General features: G+C 39.2%; 1 long non-coding RNA gene across 4 annotated transcripts in view; it reads right to left on the reverse strand.

Annotated features, from left to right (window-relative positions):
• Positions 1-2,688: 2,688 nt before the first annotated feature.
• Positions 2,689-17,730, reverse strand: part of LOC138753691 (uncharacterized) — a 128,095-nt gene continuing 113,053 nt past the window's right edge. For 2 of the 4 annotated variants that reach the window (XR_011351363.1, XR_011351362.1), the window contains 4 exons: positions 7,814-7,887; positions 6,627-7,007; positions 4,278-4,375; positions 2,689-2,759 (listed from right to left, as the gene is read on the reverse strand). This is a non-coding gene — a long non-coding RNA (uncharacterized lncRNA). The remainder of the gene's footprint in view (positions 2,760-4,277; positions 4,376-6,626; positions 7,008-7,813; positions 7,888-17,730) is intronic. The other 2 variants (XR_011351365.1, XR_011351364.1) reach the window with 2 other exon arrangements.

Below are 17,730 nucleotides of genomic sequence, written 5' to 3' on the forward strand. Positions count from 1 at the left end.
ATTGTTTTTTTTAAATTTTTTATTTTTCACACTATGAACGTTATTGACCAAAATAAACATAAACATTTCCCTCTTGAATATACAGTGTCATTTTCTCCCCTTTCCTCCCTCCTTCCCACCCCCCTCCCCACCCACTATATGTTCAACGTATACGATACATTAAACCCATTAAACAATGTCATCACGCAATGAAAATAAACAAGTTGTGTCATCTACTTTTACACACTGAGTCAGTTCATTTCGTCTTCTTCTCCTTCTGTCACTTTAGGCGGTGGAGGTCCGCGGTAGGCCCTCTCTGCTGTGTTCCATGTACGGTTCCTAAATTTGTTCAAATACTGTGATGTTATTTCTTAAATTATATGTTATTTTTTCTAATGGAATACATTTATTCATTTCTATGTTCTGAGAATAGCTGTATTCTCAGGCTATCTTCTGATTTCCAGGTTGACATAATACATTTTTTTGCTACAGCTAAGGCTATCATAATAAATCTTTTTTGTGCTCCATCCAAATCGAGGCCAAGTTCTTTACTTCTTATATTACTTAGAAGAAAGATCTCTGAATTTTTTGGTATGTTGCTTTTTGTGATTTTATTTAATACCTGATTTAGATCTTCCCAAAACTTTCCCACTTTCTCACATGCCCAAATTGCATGTACTGTTGTTCCCGTTTCCTCCTTACAGCAAACACATCTATCTGATACTGTTGGGTCCCATTTATTTAACTTTTGGGGCATGGTGTATAGCCTGTGTAACCAATTATATTGTATCATGTGTAACCTCGTGTTTAATGTATTTCTCATTGTTGAAGGTGTACATAATTCAAACATCATCTTGGCATTCATTTAATTATGCCAATGGTTACCATGTTAGACAAAGAGACATTATTTAAATATTTCAACAGATTGTTTGAATTTTTTTTCTTGGAAGAACTACAGGAACACCGCATGCTTTCTATCCCTTTGAAAAATATTTGGGCGCTGTCATCATCTTGTCATTGTAATAGTCTTTCTTATAAGAAAAGATTGGTGGCTCACATCTGGCTAGACTATAATGTATGTTATCAATTTAGAATATTCAGATAATTGACAAAAAACATTAGGCTGCAGTTGAAAAATCTATAGATAACTGAAACCAAAGTACCTATATAGAGCAAGATGGGGTCGATCTCAGGTCCCAAACTTAAACTTGAACAGAACACAATGCTGGCAGAATGTTGGTTCAGGAAGACTTTAACATTTTTTGCATTCAGGTGAAAATACAATCAAAGTGATTGCTCCACTCTGCAAGAATACTGTTGGTTATGTCACAATATTTACAACATTTCCAGAATGCCAACTCCACTTTAGGAAGTTTGATAACAGGCATTGAGCACTGTAAAGATACAAATTGAATACAAAATATATTGTCTTAGAACATTGGACTAGTGAAAATTCACATGTGCCTGTAGTATGCAAGTATACTGCCTTTCTGTGCATGCTATTCAGGTATCAAAATAACATGAGGATGTAGGACAAATGTTTGGTAGATAGGTAGAGATCTTTCCAAATTAGCTGTGAATAATTATTTAACTTCCTTGAATATTACTCCTTCAGTGTCCTAATATCACAATCAAAGTGATTGCTCCACTCTGCAAGAATACTGTTGGTTATGTCACAATATTTTGAACAGTACAACTTGGAAGGGGTCCTGACTTCAAATCTCAGTTGTTTCTCTGCTTTCGATGTCAGGGAGGAGATCGATGAAGTTGTTGCTGTTATTCCAAGCAGAGTTTTATTGGGCCAATTAAAATCAGTCAAGATCCAATGGCCACCACTTTCCAGTGGTCTTTATTTGATATTCCTCATGCATTGAGATTGGGCAAGAGCAACATTGGACATGACTGTCAAACAGCTCTCCAAAATTCACTATTTATCTGAGACTTGGAGATTTGATGAGTTAGTTGAGAGCCATTGTACTCTTGTCTGCCCAGAATCAGTGTTTGCAGAAGGAAAGAAGAAAACTAATGTAGCAGTTGTGAGTTATGTTCAGTATGTGCAAGTAGTGACTTGAAACATTTTACCTCAGAAACCAATTAGATGTCCAACCATACATTTAAATTTACATTATCCATTCTCTGGTCCCTGAAGCCCAATTTCACCATCTGTAGCCACTACCGTACTCTTTCCCTGAATCCTGGACTTTGGCATCTCCAACATTCTAAAACCTCCAAGGATTCTCCTGCACTGTATGTTTGACTGCACCCTTTTTCTACTGATCTTCTTTCCCTGCCACTTGTAAAGTAATTTTGTCTTGAAGTTCATCCCCATCAGCTATATGAGCTATATGATAGTACAGCACATTGTGTTGTATTATTCTATTAACATGAGCAGTTATGAACATAAATGTAAGATAAATAAAGTTATATTAGGCTGTGTATAGTTATATTGTAAGTGTATTGCTGATATTCCTAACTTCCATCATCTTTATTGTTGCCTGCAAAAGCATAGTTAGTATCTGCAATGATTAATGTTAATGCTCGATAATGTCAGTATGCAAGAGATGCAAATTTAGGCAGTCATTTTTTTTAACATGATCTGTCACAGGGACAGGGGCTTCAGAGATTATTGTAATTATAATAATGAATCAAAGGAAAATATATTTAGATATGTAAAATCCATTTTTATTTTGTTTCCAAGTTTAAGTACTTGTAAAGTTAAAACAACTTGACGTTCGCCATGGAGCATCAGGTGAACCAACCATATATGAAGCTGAAAACAACTGTGAAGAAAATAAATAATCAGGTCAGTAATCCCCATCCCTTAATATGGTAGATAATAAATATTCAAACTGTTGAGGAAGTGTGAGGAGAGAAGTGAAGGGGAGATATCAGTGGACATGGATTAAATTAAATATCAATGAGTAACATACTGAGCTTTTTCAGTTTTAATGTTAATGGGATAAACAGTCTTGTGAAGAGGAAAGGAATACTGACACATTTTAAAAATGAAAGTAGATAGCTTTTTATTTAACAAGAGACTCACTTAATTGAAATAGAGCATCAGAAATTAAAAAGAGATTGGGTGGGTATGTTACAGCTTCATTTAATTCAAAAGCAAGGGGAGTGGCAATTTTGATAAAGAAGACCCTTCCAAATTAAAATACAGAATGTAGTCATTGATCCTGCAGGGAGATACGTTATTGTACATTGTCCAATTTTTCAGAGCTTTGGACCCTTATGAACATATATGCACTGAATATGGATGATGAAAAATTTATAAAAGAAATATTTCTCAATTTGGCAGAGCACATCAGAATATATTAATAGGTGAAGATTTTAATTTTTTGCTTAGACCCCAGCTTTAGATCGACTAGAGTAATAACAAGAGCAAAGGCAGCGAAAGTCACTTTGGTATTAATGAAAGACATGAATTTAATAGACATATGGAGAAGAATCCATCCAAGAGAGAGATTACTCCTTTTATTGAAGCAGAAATGTTTCTTATTCGAGGATAGATTTATTTTTAAAATTAGTACATCTCCAAAGTAGAATTAACCAAGTTGATTATAAAGCAAGGATTTTATCGGATCATTCCCCTTTGTTAATGACAATGTCAGATAAAGAAGAATCAATTTATTGATGGAGATTTAACTCAATGCTATTAAAAAGGCCAGATTTTTGTAATTTTGTCAGAAGGCAAATTCATATCTTTTTCAAGAGTATTTCTAATTCGATTAATAATAAATTCATTTTAATGGATGTGATGAAAGCATATTTAAGAGGACAAATTATAAGTTATACTTCTAAAATTAAGAAGGATTACATGAAAGAGGTAGAACAATTGGAGAAAGAGATAATATTTAGAACAAGATCTGTAAAGACAGACTTCTGAGGAAAAACGTAGATGGTTTATTAATAAGAAACTTCAGTATAATACATTACAAGCATATCGAACAGAGAAAGCAATAATGAGAACCAAGCAGAGATGTTATGTGTAAGGTGAGAGGGCCCATAAAGTTCTCACATGGCAGTTGAAAGTAGAAAAAGTTTCAAGAATGATTAATGCAATTAAGATGGAATCAAATGCAACTATTTTTAAACCTCAAGAAATTAAAAAAAGCTTTTATGCAATTTTATTCTAAGTTATATCAATTGCAGTCACAGAGAGATGATAACAAAATAGAAAACTATTTGTCACAAATAAGATTGCTAAGGTTAAGTTTGCAAGAGCAAGTGGAATTGGATGCCCCCTTCACCCCAACAAAGCAATGAATGTTCAGGAGAGGATGGGTTCCCACCTGAATTTTATAAAGAATTTAAGGATTTGTTGATTCTTTCCTTTCTGGAGTATTAGACAAGGCGGCAGTAATGCACACTCTTCCAGAATCTTTTTCTACTGCGAAAAAAAGACAGATATCCTTTAAAACCATTATCATGCAGACCTATTTCATTGCTAAATACAGATTATAAGATCATTGCAAAAGTTTTAGCTAATAGACTGACAAAATATTTACCAAAGTTGATAAATATGGATCAGATAGGATTTGTAAAAAATAGACAGTCTGCAGATAATGTAAATAGACTACTTAGAATAATACATTTGGCACAAAAGAAGAGAGATTTAAGTGTCCCAGGGCTTTAGATGCGGAAAAAGCGCTTGATAGATTAGAATGGAACTTTTTAAGGTATTGGAAAGATGTGGATTGGACAGATATTTGCAAATTGGATTAGAACCTTATATAATGAAACTAAAGCTAAAATTGTAACTAATGAGCAGGTTTCAGCACCATTTCAATTAACTAGATCTAGTAGACAAAGATGTCCACTATTGCCAGCTTTATTTATTCTAGCACTAGAACCACTTGCAGAATTAATTTGATCTGATCCTGATATTAAGGGATTTAAAGTCAATCAAGAGGAATATAAAATTAACTTATTTGCTGATGATGATTTGATTTATTTGACAAAGGCATTAGGTTTGATACATAAATTATATTTAAGATTGGAGGAATATGGGAAGTATTGGGCTATAAAATAAATTGGGATAAAAGTGAAATTATGCCCCTCAGTTCCAAAGAGATACCCAATTTAAATGGCCAACAAATGGAATAAAATTCTTAGGGATTCAGGTAGATAATAAATTAAATAATTTATATAAATTGGACTATTTATCATTACTTAAGAAAATTGGTGAGAAGTCAGCATGAATTCAAATAGAAATCAATAAAATAGGAGAAAGAATATCAGAAAACATTATACATATATATAAATGGGAACCAAAATTATTATCTGGGAAGAGAGAAGCACCTTTGTTGAAACATTTAATTAATATCTGGAATAAGATAAACAATAAAATTGGAACAAGGTAGGGATGTGCTACCCAAAATGCCTCTAATCCAAAATCGACTTACTCCATCTTCAATGGATAATGAATTTTTAAATATTTGGTCTCAGAAAAGTCCAGAAGATTATTACAAAGGAGGAAATTTAATGTCATTTGAACAATTAAAAAATAAATATGGGATACAAAACAATACACTTTTTTGTTATTATCAATTAAGGGCTTACTTAATAGATAAATTGGGTCCAACAATGACATTACCGAAATGTGGTGATGAGGAAATGTTGATTCTCAATAGACATATAAAGAAATTTATTTCAGCTATTTATTGGAGAAGGTGACTCCCAAACAGGGGATGCAGAGGTCCAGACAGCAATGGAGATGGATTTAAACATTAATATTGATGATCAAAATTGATCACAGTTCTGTTGAAATAGTATGACAATATAATTTTTGACATCAATTATATCTCATGCCACAGAAATTAAATAGATTGAAATCAGATTTATCAGATCAATGTTTTAGATGTGGCCAGGAGATATGTACTTTTTCTCATTCTACTTTGTCCTGTCCTAAAGTAAGACCCTTTTGGATAAATTTGGCAACTTTTTAGAATAGATTACAGGAATGAAATTCCCACAAAACCCAATGTTATTTTTACTAGATTATATTGTAGGCCTAAGACCAAAATTAAAACTACCATACACCAAAAAGAATTTGTAAAGATTACAATTGGCAATAGCAAGAAAATTTATAGCAGTAACGTGGAAATTGAACTCTCATTTAGGTATGGAGTGATGGAACACAGAAATGTATAACTGCATTCCTCTCAAAGAATACTTATAATTTGAGACTAAATGTGTGGTTTTGAAAATTTGGCACTCCTATTTACAAGTTGCGGGAATTCATTTATAGATATTTGCCCTAAACTTTAAGAACTTTGTTACCTCCTTGGAAGAATTAAAAGGTGTACATGGTAAGAACTATGTGGTGAGGAATGTCTTCTGGCAATCAGGTTTCTTTTCTTGATTTCTTTTATTTCTTTTCTTTCATGCGTTTTCTTATTTCTTTTTTTCTTGGGGATTTGTTAAGGGGGAATGAGATTGGGGTTTTATACCATCCTGCAGAATGTATATGACCTTAATATTTGATTATTGTATTTTATATTTGGCCTTGATTAAATGTATGGATAAAAACGTTTAAATAAAAATTTCAAAAAAAGTCATCAATCTCTCATCAACTTTAATTTTAAAAAAATTATTTTAGAATCTGCATTTTCAGCATTATTTATTTTTCATGTAATTACCTACTGAAAGAGTGCTGCTGGAATGACTTTTGAGAAGTAATTTGTATATCAAGGGTGTGCTGAAGACTTCAAACTCACTAGCCTGTTCTTGCTTTCTCCCTGTGTCTGATAGTGGAGGGGTAGCAGCTGTTCCTGAACCTGGTTGTGCAAGACTTGTGTCACCTATACATCTTGCCTCCTGATAGCATCGAGAACAGAGCGTGTGCTGGGTGATGTTGATCTTTGATGATTACTGCTGCTCTCTGATGGCAGTGTTCCCTGTAGGTGTTCTCAATGTTGGAGAAGGTTTTGCCTGTGATATCCTGTGCTGTGTCCACTATCTTTTGCAGGGCTTTCCACTCAGGGGTATTGATGTCCCCGTAGCAGCCGGCCTGCAACCTGCTGTGAGAACAACCTTCTAATAATTAGCTGAACAGGTAACAGTCACTAGTGTCCTCAATTTAACACAGTTACATACAATACTACAACAGAAAAAGTACAAATGGTACACTGTGGTCAGACCTATTAAGTTTACGAGTACTAATGCAGGCGTGAAACTTATGAAAAGTGTAATCTCCCAATTAGTTACATTACTTTGAAAACATTTCCCCACAAAACTAGTATTTTACTGACTCTTAGAGCAACATTTCCTCCTATGCACACACTGACTCCCAAACCTGTATGGCAGAATGTATACTGTACTGTTTCTACTGGAAAATGTATGTATGTGATGTACCCTTTGAAAACATGACCTTTGGAATGTCAGAATGCTTCTATTAATCTTTCATCACCTTATGTCAAGCAATAATTTCTATGTTCATCATTTCTATCAACATCCTCTATTCCCAGGCTTATAATGAAAGACATAGAAAATACACACTTATAATTATATCCTTTATGTAACCGATCTGATTAATAGGTAATATTCCAAATCTCTTCCTCTAAATTAACTGCACATGAATAAAATCCAAAACAGTTTGAATCAATTTAACAGTATTACAATGTCAAAAAATCCGCAGGCTGGGCCGGATTATTTTTGTTTCTTCTAAATTGATATCTTTTCTTTCATTTTAACAGCTGAAGTCTTCAAATAGTTCTAACTGTCTAAACAGTTCATTTTATTTATTACTTATATTTTGAGAATGATTTCTGATACCAAGTGATTTGTGTACAAAATTACAGTAAAACCACTGGTATCCGGTACTTACAGGGATTGCAAATGCCAGATTTACAAGTTTTCCAGTTGCCTGACGCTCACTCTTACAATCCTTAATTAGTACACCTGTATTAAGAATAAATAGTTTAAAAGACAAAAGACAGTGCAAAATGTAAAGTAATTTGAAAAAAAAACAGTATTGTAGTCCCTAATTATTTAAAGTTCATTTTAATCAAGTAATTCCTGTAACTTACAAATTTTAGATTTAAATTCAAACCCTGGTCGCTTGCACTGTAACAGCCTTGCCCCATCCACCACTACACTATCATAATTAACCTTCCTTCCCCCAAGTTTACAGATAAAACCTTACTAATATACTTATTAAATATGCTGATAAAGATAAAGACTCTTACTAGGAAGAGATAGGGAGACTAGTTTTGGTTTTCCAGTTATTTATTGTTATTCCAATATTTTTAGTACTGAATATTTATTCTTGCATCAATATTGTTTCTTCAGCCTTCTGATGTTATTCTTGTTTCTACCATTGCATCTTAGTAAAGCAGTTATTTGACTGATACTGCATCATTCTTCATGTGTGACATTTTAATTATCCTGATAGCACTTTGCTCTCACCTTGTAGGCAAGAATAGTGATAGTGGGTAGTGTGGGTGAATCTTCAAGTTCTTAGACCAGGGTAACTCAAGTAAATAGTTCATTCACAGCAGCCCCATCTGCGATAATTTAACTTTGTGTACCCTTGAATATTTCCCTCTGTATTCTTCCCCATATATTAATAAAACCATTAGACATATTCATCTTGCTGTTTGGATTATTCTGATCAACAATTGTAATTCTATATTTTCAAAGATACTTTTATGATTATTTCCAGGCTGGAGATGATGCTCACCCTCAGGTCGGTACTGTATGGTGCTATGAGGTGTTGCGATAAGGCTTTACTCACTTTGGCACCATAGTTACTACAGAACTTGGTGTACACTATTAGAAAACAATCTTACCCTCTCTAATGCTACAAGGATATCAAGAATGATTTTATTATGGATTTTTTAAATATATTCTCTTACTGCTTCCTCATGTGGAGGAATAATAACAATAAAGAAGGCTGCAAAAACTCCCATGGATATCAGAAAGGCACCAAAAAAGTGGAAACCTTGCTGAGGCTGGTCTTCAGGAACTGGCCATCATATCTTGAGCTCACTGAGCAACAGGGTGTAAAGAGGCTGTACATCAGTGAATTTCAGGGAGAATGTCGTAATGCACATGCTATGTGTTGGAGTAGAAACTGGGCTTGCATTGGCAGTGGGTTCATCATGATTCCTAATCTTTAGGGCTCCGTCACTCCCTGAAATACCATGTTTCTAGTATGATCAGTTAATTTACAATACACAATTATCCAGAGAAATTGTGAAATTTCAGAAGATCACTTCTTTCCCTATTAATGACAAATGACAGTAGAAAAAGAGGAATTCTCCACATTACTGTATTCAAGGCATTGAAGAGCATCATAGACTACATTCTTGTAGATCTGGGTGTGATCAAAAAGTTATTCCATTCACAGTGTGGAAATTCTGGTGAGTAATACCAGCAAACCAACTTTTGTTTTAATTACTGAGTTGCACAAATTTATGGTTCGTTTGTGGCCAAGTGAATGAACGTGCAGTGCAAATACAACATGAAAATCAATCCGTCTGTTCTGTTTCTACTCATGGAGTCATTCAACACAGAAACAGGCCCTTAGGCCCACCATACCTACGTCAAACATCAATCATCCATTTTAATTCGCCCCACATTCTCATTAATTCCTCCAAGATTCTGCAACTCAGCTACACAGGAGGGATAATTTACAGTGGTGAATCAACTTACCAATTTATGCCATGTCTTTGGGATGCGAGAGGAAATCCACGTAGTTATAGGGAGAATGTATAAAAGCTAGTAGACAGTACCCCTGGTCAGGACTGAACTAAGTCTTTGGCTCTGTGAGCTGTGCCATTGTACCTACTTATATAAGAAATTCAAAAACCCTTAAAGAATTTGCCAGTAGTTTTCTAAATACAAATGAAGAAATTGACCATGTGCTACAATTTTTCTTAATTATTCTAATGTAAATACAGTTCAATCTGGCTTATCAATGTTAAATGTATATGGATAATTTTGTTCGTTCTTAGAGTTACCTAAATTCATTTATGGCAGTCAATGAAGATCCTACCTGATTTGTGGTTATGTAGAAGTTGCAGATTTAGCAGTGTTAGGCCAATGCCGCAAGTGTTTGCCGTGAAGTGCCATCAAACTCTCTTGCACTCTCACACATCGCTGTTTAGGTTGGGTTTCAGAGTTCAGAAAACAAATAGGCAACTAATCATGACAAGCAAAAATAAGTATGGAGAATGATGTGCGATATTTACAAGTATTATTTTTGTTTAATTTATTCTTTTGGATCTGTAACTGACAGAGAACAACATCTGAAATATGGCAAAGGGAGTCCTCTACTGGCTGAAAATACAAATTACAGAGAGAGAATGGAATTTCCTCAGGATTAGACACTGAAGACTTAAAGCCAAAGTAACAAATATTTGTTAACTGAAGCTATGATCATTGAAAACACTGATATTTCTCTCCAATAAACATCCTATATGAAATGAGGGACCATTTTAATTTTAAGAAAAAAATGTTAAAACCCTTAAAATATTAAGACGTATACAGTAAAGATCCAGAATACACTATCTACATATGTTCTGGGAATTCAGGAGCCTGGTGGTTTGAGAGGGGGTAAACTGTTGCTTAAAAGAATCAGAAAACAGCAATCAAAATTCTTTGGACACATCATGTGAAGAGATACATTAGAACATTTCGTTACAGCTGGAAAGAAAAGGAAGCAGAGGCAGATAGAGAATGAAAATGATAGATGGATTAACATCGTGGTTAGAAACAAGGGAGGCAACAACTACAATTCAGAGGGTCAGAGACCATCATGGATGGAGAGACAAGATCCTGAAGGAACCAACTACATGTACAGTGCCCTCCATGTTCAGGACAAAGACTTTATTTAACTCTAGCTGCCACTGTGATCCACAGTTTTAAATTTGTAATCAAGCAATTCACACATAATTAAAGAGCACATTCTAGATTTTATTCAGGGTTATTTATATACAGTTTTGTTTAACCATGTAGAAGTTACAGCACTTTTTATACATTTCAGGGGACCATAATGTTTTGGACATTTGACTTCACATGTATGTTTAATTGCTTGATTGGTGCAGGTGCAAGAGAGCTTGGCTTGCCATTTTTCAACACAGTCGTGCCAATGAAAGTTGAAAAAGTCATTATGAGGCTGAAAATCAAGAATAAAACAGTAAGAGACATCACCCCAACCTTAGGATGATCAAATTCAACAATTTGGAACTTCATAAGAAGAAAGAGCGCACTGGTAAGCTCGGTAATTGCAAAGCGACCGCTATTCCAAAGAAGACCTCCACTGTTAATGACAGAAGAATTCTCATCATACTCAGGTTGGTTCGAGATAGACCTGCTCAGGGACACAATCTCTGCAGCCATCATCACCAAACTAAAATGGCACATTTCAGTACATAGGGCACTTCATTACACTTCTCTCGGACAATGGCAGACAATTCACCAGCCAGAGGTTCCGAGATTTTGCGACGGCATGGGAGTTCACCCAAATGACCAGAGTACCCACAATCAAATGGGCTGGCTGAAAGAGCGGTGAGAAGTGCCAAGCAACTAATGGAGAAGTCCCTCAGAGAGAAAACAGATGTCTTCCTCAGCCTACTCAACTTAAGAAATGACCCTTGCGACACCACCCTGGGCTCACTGGCGCAACAGTTAATGTCGAGGCAAACCAGGACTACCCTACAAGTGGCAAGGAGACTTCTGGAGCCCTAGCCAAAGGACCCGCAGGATGTCAAGGCCAAGCTACTAAACAGAAGGCTGGCGCAAATGGAAAGTTACGATAAAATCAGTCAGCTGCTCGTCCCATTGACCGAAGGGCAAGTTGTAAGGATGCAGACTGCACAAGGTTTCAACCACCTGGGTATAGAGGAAATGAGCTGCCAGGAACCCATATCACATCTGGTTCATCCAAGGGGGAAAATATACAGGAGGAACAGATGACACATCTTCCCAGTAAGAGAGCCACCCCCATCTCAAACTGACCAAGACAAATTGGCATTTTTGGATTTGGAAAGGGAGTCCGGGTTTGACGTGAGCACCCTTGTAACCACAGGAGAGGCAATGAATGATACCCCTGAGACTATGGACAGTAGAGAAAATCAGGACAAGGTGACCCAAGCCTCCATATCAGCAGAGGGCTATTACAAAATGCGCCAAACCCAAAATACCAGGACTGAACTAAGTTGAATGTATATATTGTTGTACTAGTGAAAGTTATATATGTTCACTGTATCATGCGGGGGTATGGTGATACAACCACTACATTAGCCACACTCCTACCAGCCTACTGCAGGGAGCAATCACTGTACCTGCAGGGTAGGCAACCTGGGAGGCTGGCCCCACCTACTTGCTGTCAATCACTGGCCCATATAAAGACTCGTGCCAGCCCCTTTGGTCATCAGTCAAGCACATGGAGCTAGGAAGGTACCCAAACCTTGTGTGTATGAGTTTAAGCAGATTAAAGCTTGTTTGTACAGTCTACGAACTTTGTGTGTCCGAATTCTTTGCGCTGCAGCACTCACAATTTAATCTGCTTAAAATTAAAAGGGCCATGGAGAAGTTCCTCACCATCGAAGGCTAAATATTGACCCTCAATGCCTGGGCGCTCCAGCATACTTCGAAATATTGAAGCATGCCATCGAGGCAGTCTTCCATATGCAGGCTGACCAAAAAAAGTCATGGTACTGCGCACAAAGCTGGGCCTGCGTGCATTCCAGGTGATCTGAGACTGCACGGAGTTCAAACCAGCGACGATTATCCTGGAGAAAATGTACCGAGCCTTGACGAACATACTCTCCACCCGGTACCTGTTCAGCATCAGAATACAGCAATCAGGTGAGACGACAGACATTTACCTTGTGGCACTGCAAGAACTGGTGTGCCCTTGCACAACTGAGGCTGGGTGACCGCTGGGAAATTGGAGTGACTCATCCGAGATGCATGCGGGCAAGGAGGCTGCTGGAGGAGAATAATGCTTCCCTCTCAAGGATCATGAAGATGGTTTGCTCCTAGGAGGCTGTAGCACACCACATAGAGGCCTCCGATGCTCGCCTTTCCCCCTCCTCCAGCCTGGCCGACGTCAACAACTACAGTCGCTAAGGGGCCCTATGGAGAAGAAATGATCGGCGCTGCTGACGCTTTCTTCTGCTGTAAGTACTGTGAGTCCCGGTGTGGGTCAGACAAACGCTCCTGAAAAAACCTCCCTGCGAGAAATTTGCATTGCTCCAGATGCAGTAAGAAGGGCCACTTTTCCAAAGTATGCCCCTCCAAACCCACCAGGAGCATTGCAGCCTTCCTTGACCAACTGGGAGCTCCCCTCGACCCTCATGGTGCCCCCATATGGGAGTTCTGGACTGCGCCATTACTCCATCTGTCACTTCTGCCCGCACTGACGACGTCACTTCTGGCTCGGTTATCAAACAACACTGCCACCATCTTGCACCAGCCAACTTCCACCCACACCGAACTCGACAATTCCACCCGCACCAATGACATAACTTCCGGACAAACTGCCGAGCCATGCTGACGCCATGTGCATCCCCTGGCCACCACCATTGTGGGCCGACTGACCTCCACTAACCCCGAACCCGGCATGTCCGCCTCACCAACCAGACAACATGGTTAACACATGCGTATATGAAACTGTGCACTCGTCGCTCCCTACGTCTAACCCTAACCAACCGCTACTTGCCACAGCCGGCTGGGAGCAGCGACTCGGACCCCAAAGTGTTTCTAGCATCCACCACATTACTGGAGGACATCCCTCATGGACTTGGGCGCTCGATGATGGACATCGTTGTCAATGGGAAGGTAATAAAATGTTTGTTTGATAGTCTGCACCCAAACATGGTCCAGATGCTGGCGCTCAAAGTATGCCCAGCGAACTTCACTATCTCCTTCGCGTCCCAGGACCACCCCATTGGGTTACTGCTCTGTGAGCTTGATGGTCATGAGGGTGGGGGGTGTTCAGACTACTGGACATACCCAAGCTCTGCGCCCCAGTCGTCCTGGGACTAGACTTCCAGTGCCACCTCCACAGTGTTACCCTAGTCTTTGGTGGCCCACTTACCCCACTCACCACCTGCAGCACAAAGACCAGCGACTGCCCCAGTCTATCTGCAGATTGTCCACCCTATGGGTACCCCCTCCATTCCTCTTCAACTACCTGACGCCGGCCTGCATGCCCATAGCAATGAAGAGGAGGCACTACTGTGCAGCTTTATCATAGCGGAGGTGAGACAGCTTCTGGCAAAAGGAGTTTATAGAGCCCAGCACCAGCCCCTGGAGACCCCGTCTCAGCTGTTCTCCACCCGATGCAATCACATTGCAGGCACTGTACTGACAACAATGCACTATGTGGGCACATTAGTTGAATCAAGTACTAACAGATTCTACACACTGTGGGCTCTCTCTTTCTCTGTACCCTGTTTTTCATGTTTGGTTGTGATCAGTAAAGTCTTTTATTTGGTTTACCTCACCTGCCAACTCAACTCATTATGAAGAACATAATAACTTCTTCCATTTTCTCTAATTTCTTCATTTTATTTACTACATCCAATATTTTATCATTCTTCTTTCATCTCCTCAATTTCTGTTTTAATTTCAGATTTAATCTCCTTTAATCCTCCCTTCATTTCCTCTTGTATTACTTTAAATTGTTCCATTAACATTATGGATAAGTCCTCTCTTTTAATACCTGATCCAAATTTTATTTCCTCTACCTCTTCTTCTTGTATCTCTTCCTCATCTTCAGCTCAAGAACTTCCTCTTGAGCCCAATTCTTCCTCTTCCTCTGGAGAAGTCAGTCTCCGACTTTTCTCCAAGGGACTCCTGCACTCCCAGTAGTGCTTTGAGTTTTGACACCAGGCATGCCCAACTTCTTGCACTTGCACAGTTCACTCACGGATTCTCCACCAATGCCACCTCTCCGCACTCAAGATGGGGAGGCGCCGACAGGAGTTCCCTCCAACAGCTCACCAAGTCAGAAGGCAGAACGAAGTCCAGCACCCTGCTTCATCATCAAGATAGGCCCGAGTTCTTTTTTCTTCTGGTCTTCCCGATGGGTTCCCAATGTCGTTATGTCTTTTTCTTTTTCTGGAGGCATCATAGATGTAGAGAGAGAAAGTTATTTTATTCTGAGGACTCTTTCAAATATTTCCTGGCAAACTGTAATCTGGCCATCCTTTCCGTGGCTAACTAGTGGTTTGCATCTTGCAGTGCTGCCTCTGTATTTCTGTTCACGATGTCTTCTGCAGACAGTAGTCATTACCACATCCACACCTGCCTCCTGAAGAGTGTTTCTGATCTGTCAGATATATGTTTGGAGATTTATTTTCATTATGATGAGAATTCTTTTGTCATCAGCAGTGGAGGACTTCTTTGGCCTACCAGTCTTTTTGTGAATACTGAGCTCACCTCTATGCTCTTTCTCCTTAATGATGTTCCAAACTTGATTTTGGGAATCCTGAGGTTTGGGTGATGTCTCTTAGTGTTTTATTCTTGTTTCAGCCTCATCATGGCTTAATTCATTGGCACAATTCTGGTCCTCATGTTGAAAAATGGCCACTCCAGACTCCAAAAATACCTGCACTAATGAAGCAATTAACCATTACTGAGTACTCACAAACTTCTGTGAAGCCAAATGTCCCAAACATTATGGTGCCCTGAAATGAGGGCACTGTGTGTAAAAATTACTGTAGTTTCCACATGGTCAACCCAAACTGTATACAATAACTGAATAAAATCTGGAATGTGCATTTTAATTGTATGTGAAATGTTTGGTTACATATTTAAAATTGTGGCGTATAGGGCAAATAATGGAAAAAGGGGTCTTTGTCCCAAACATTATGGAGGGCACTGTAAATAGCTTGTAAGTATGTCTGCTATGTCTATATGTCTATATGTAGATATGTTCACATGTTTTTACGCCAAGGACTGAGGAATGCTATTTCGTTCACTTGTACATATACAATTGGAAGATAATAATAAACTTGAACTTTATCTTCATTGCAAGCTGGGTTGCCCGCTACTCAATTGTTTTGTAGTTTTTTGAGGGGACATTTTCAGCACAAAATGTCTCGTTGCCATGATCAGAACCATTGGCTCCTTCTCATTGTAACTCTAAGAATTCCTTGATCCCTGAGGGCAACATGTGTTTAGTCTTGTTGCTGCCATAACCAATGTTTGGCACAAGAATCAGACCCTTAAGCCTCCTGTGTACTCTGGGCCTCTGCCAGTTACACACATCTTTCACATCCCAATCCAATTGATGACAGATGAACTTGCTCTGGCATTTTTTCACAATGTTAGGCTTGGGAAGTAGTCTTAGGGCTGTTATTCTATCTGCTGCAAAAAATACAGATATGCTTGAGGAACTCAGCCAGTCTCAAAGTGTCAATAGGAGGTAAAGGTACATCACTGACGTTTCGGGCCTGAGCCCTTCCTCAAGGTATGAGTGAAGAAACACAGCTTACAGCAGAATAGAGGCACATGAGGCAAATAAGACATCGTTAAAACATAGTTTTTAACGTCTGGATAGTTTTATGTAAGATATTGCACTTAGTTAAATGATTGTATTGTAGCAGATTGTGCGCGAGCACTGCGAAAAGTCTGAGACAACAGGCTGAGAGCTCAAAATGAATTTAATTTGAATTCTGTGCTGCAGTCTTTAAACCTGTCTCCGGTCCCGTCCCCACCATGTTCCAGCACTTGTGTCACGATGACACAACCGCGCACGCGCCCTTCGGTCTGCAGCAGAAGAGATGGTCTCACAGCACTATCATTTCCACGGCTGCCCCACTGACCGCTCATGACAAACGGGGCCGGTTCACTGCTACAAACATGTATGACCACACAACCCCCCCCCCCCCCCCACAGAACCAGCACCAATGGTCTTGCAATGCGTCAAGGGTGAGGTGTGCTGTTAAAGCAGCCAACTCCTACATAATGCTGGGGGGACCTGTACTGGTTGGGACAAGTCCAGGTGGGCTGGTTTCAAATGGTCCAGTGTGAATAACTCCTCCTTGCCCACAATGTCAAACATAAACATAGAAGCATTTCATAAGGCCGCTGAAGGAGAATCCTGTGTGCGTCCCTTTGCACGAATACATACACACAGGAGGACGAATCTGGGGGGTAGTTGCAGAGCGGCTGACGTGTCATGATGGTGGTGCTAGGGATCCCAGTTTGTCTCGCAACCTCTCAAGGACAACTGCGGTGTCGATGTCTTGGTTGGCTGCTGGAGGAAGAAATTGGCCAGTGACTGCAAGGTCCTCGCCATAGACTAGTTCAGCAGAGGAGGCTTTGAGGTTGTCCTTAGGCACTGTGCATATCCCCAGAAGAACCCAAGGTAGTTCGTCAACCCATTTGGGCTTCTCAAGCCGTGCCATTAGCGCTGATTTGAGGTGGCGGTGGAAGCGCTTGACCAGCCTATTGGTCTGGGGGTTGTAAGCTGTGGTGTGATGCAGCTGGGTGCCCAGGAACTTAGAGAGCCTGGTCCACAGGGCAGAGGTGAAATGCGCTCCTTGGTTGGTCATTACGTCTGCTGGGACACCAAAACGGGAAACCCAGATGAAGAGGAAAGCCATGGCCCATGTTTCGGTGGAGGCATGCGGAATGGGTATGGCCTCTGGCCAACGGGTGAACCTGTCCACCACTGTGAGCAGTCTGTGTAGGTTTACACCCACTCCGTAATCTGCTTGCATAGATCGTGCCAAACAAATCTGGAGGACACCAGCTGCACTGTTATGCGGATGGAAGGGTGCG

Source organism: Narcine bancroftii, chromosome 2, assembly GCF_036971445.1.
Source record: "Narcine bancroftii isolate sNarBan1 chromosome 2, sNarBan1.hap1, whole genome shotgun sequence".
Lineage (NCBI taxonomy): Eukaryota > Metazoa > Chordata > Chondrichthyes > Torpediniformes > Narcinidae > Narcine > Narcine bancroftii.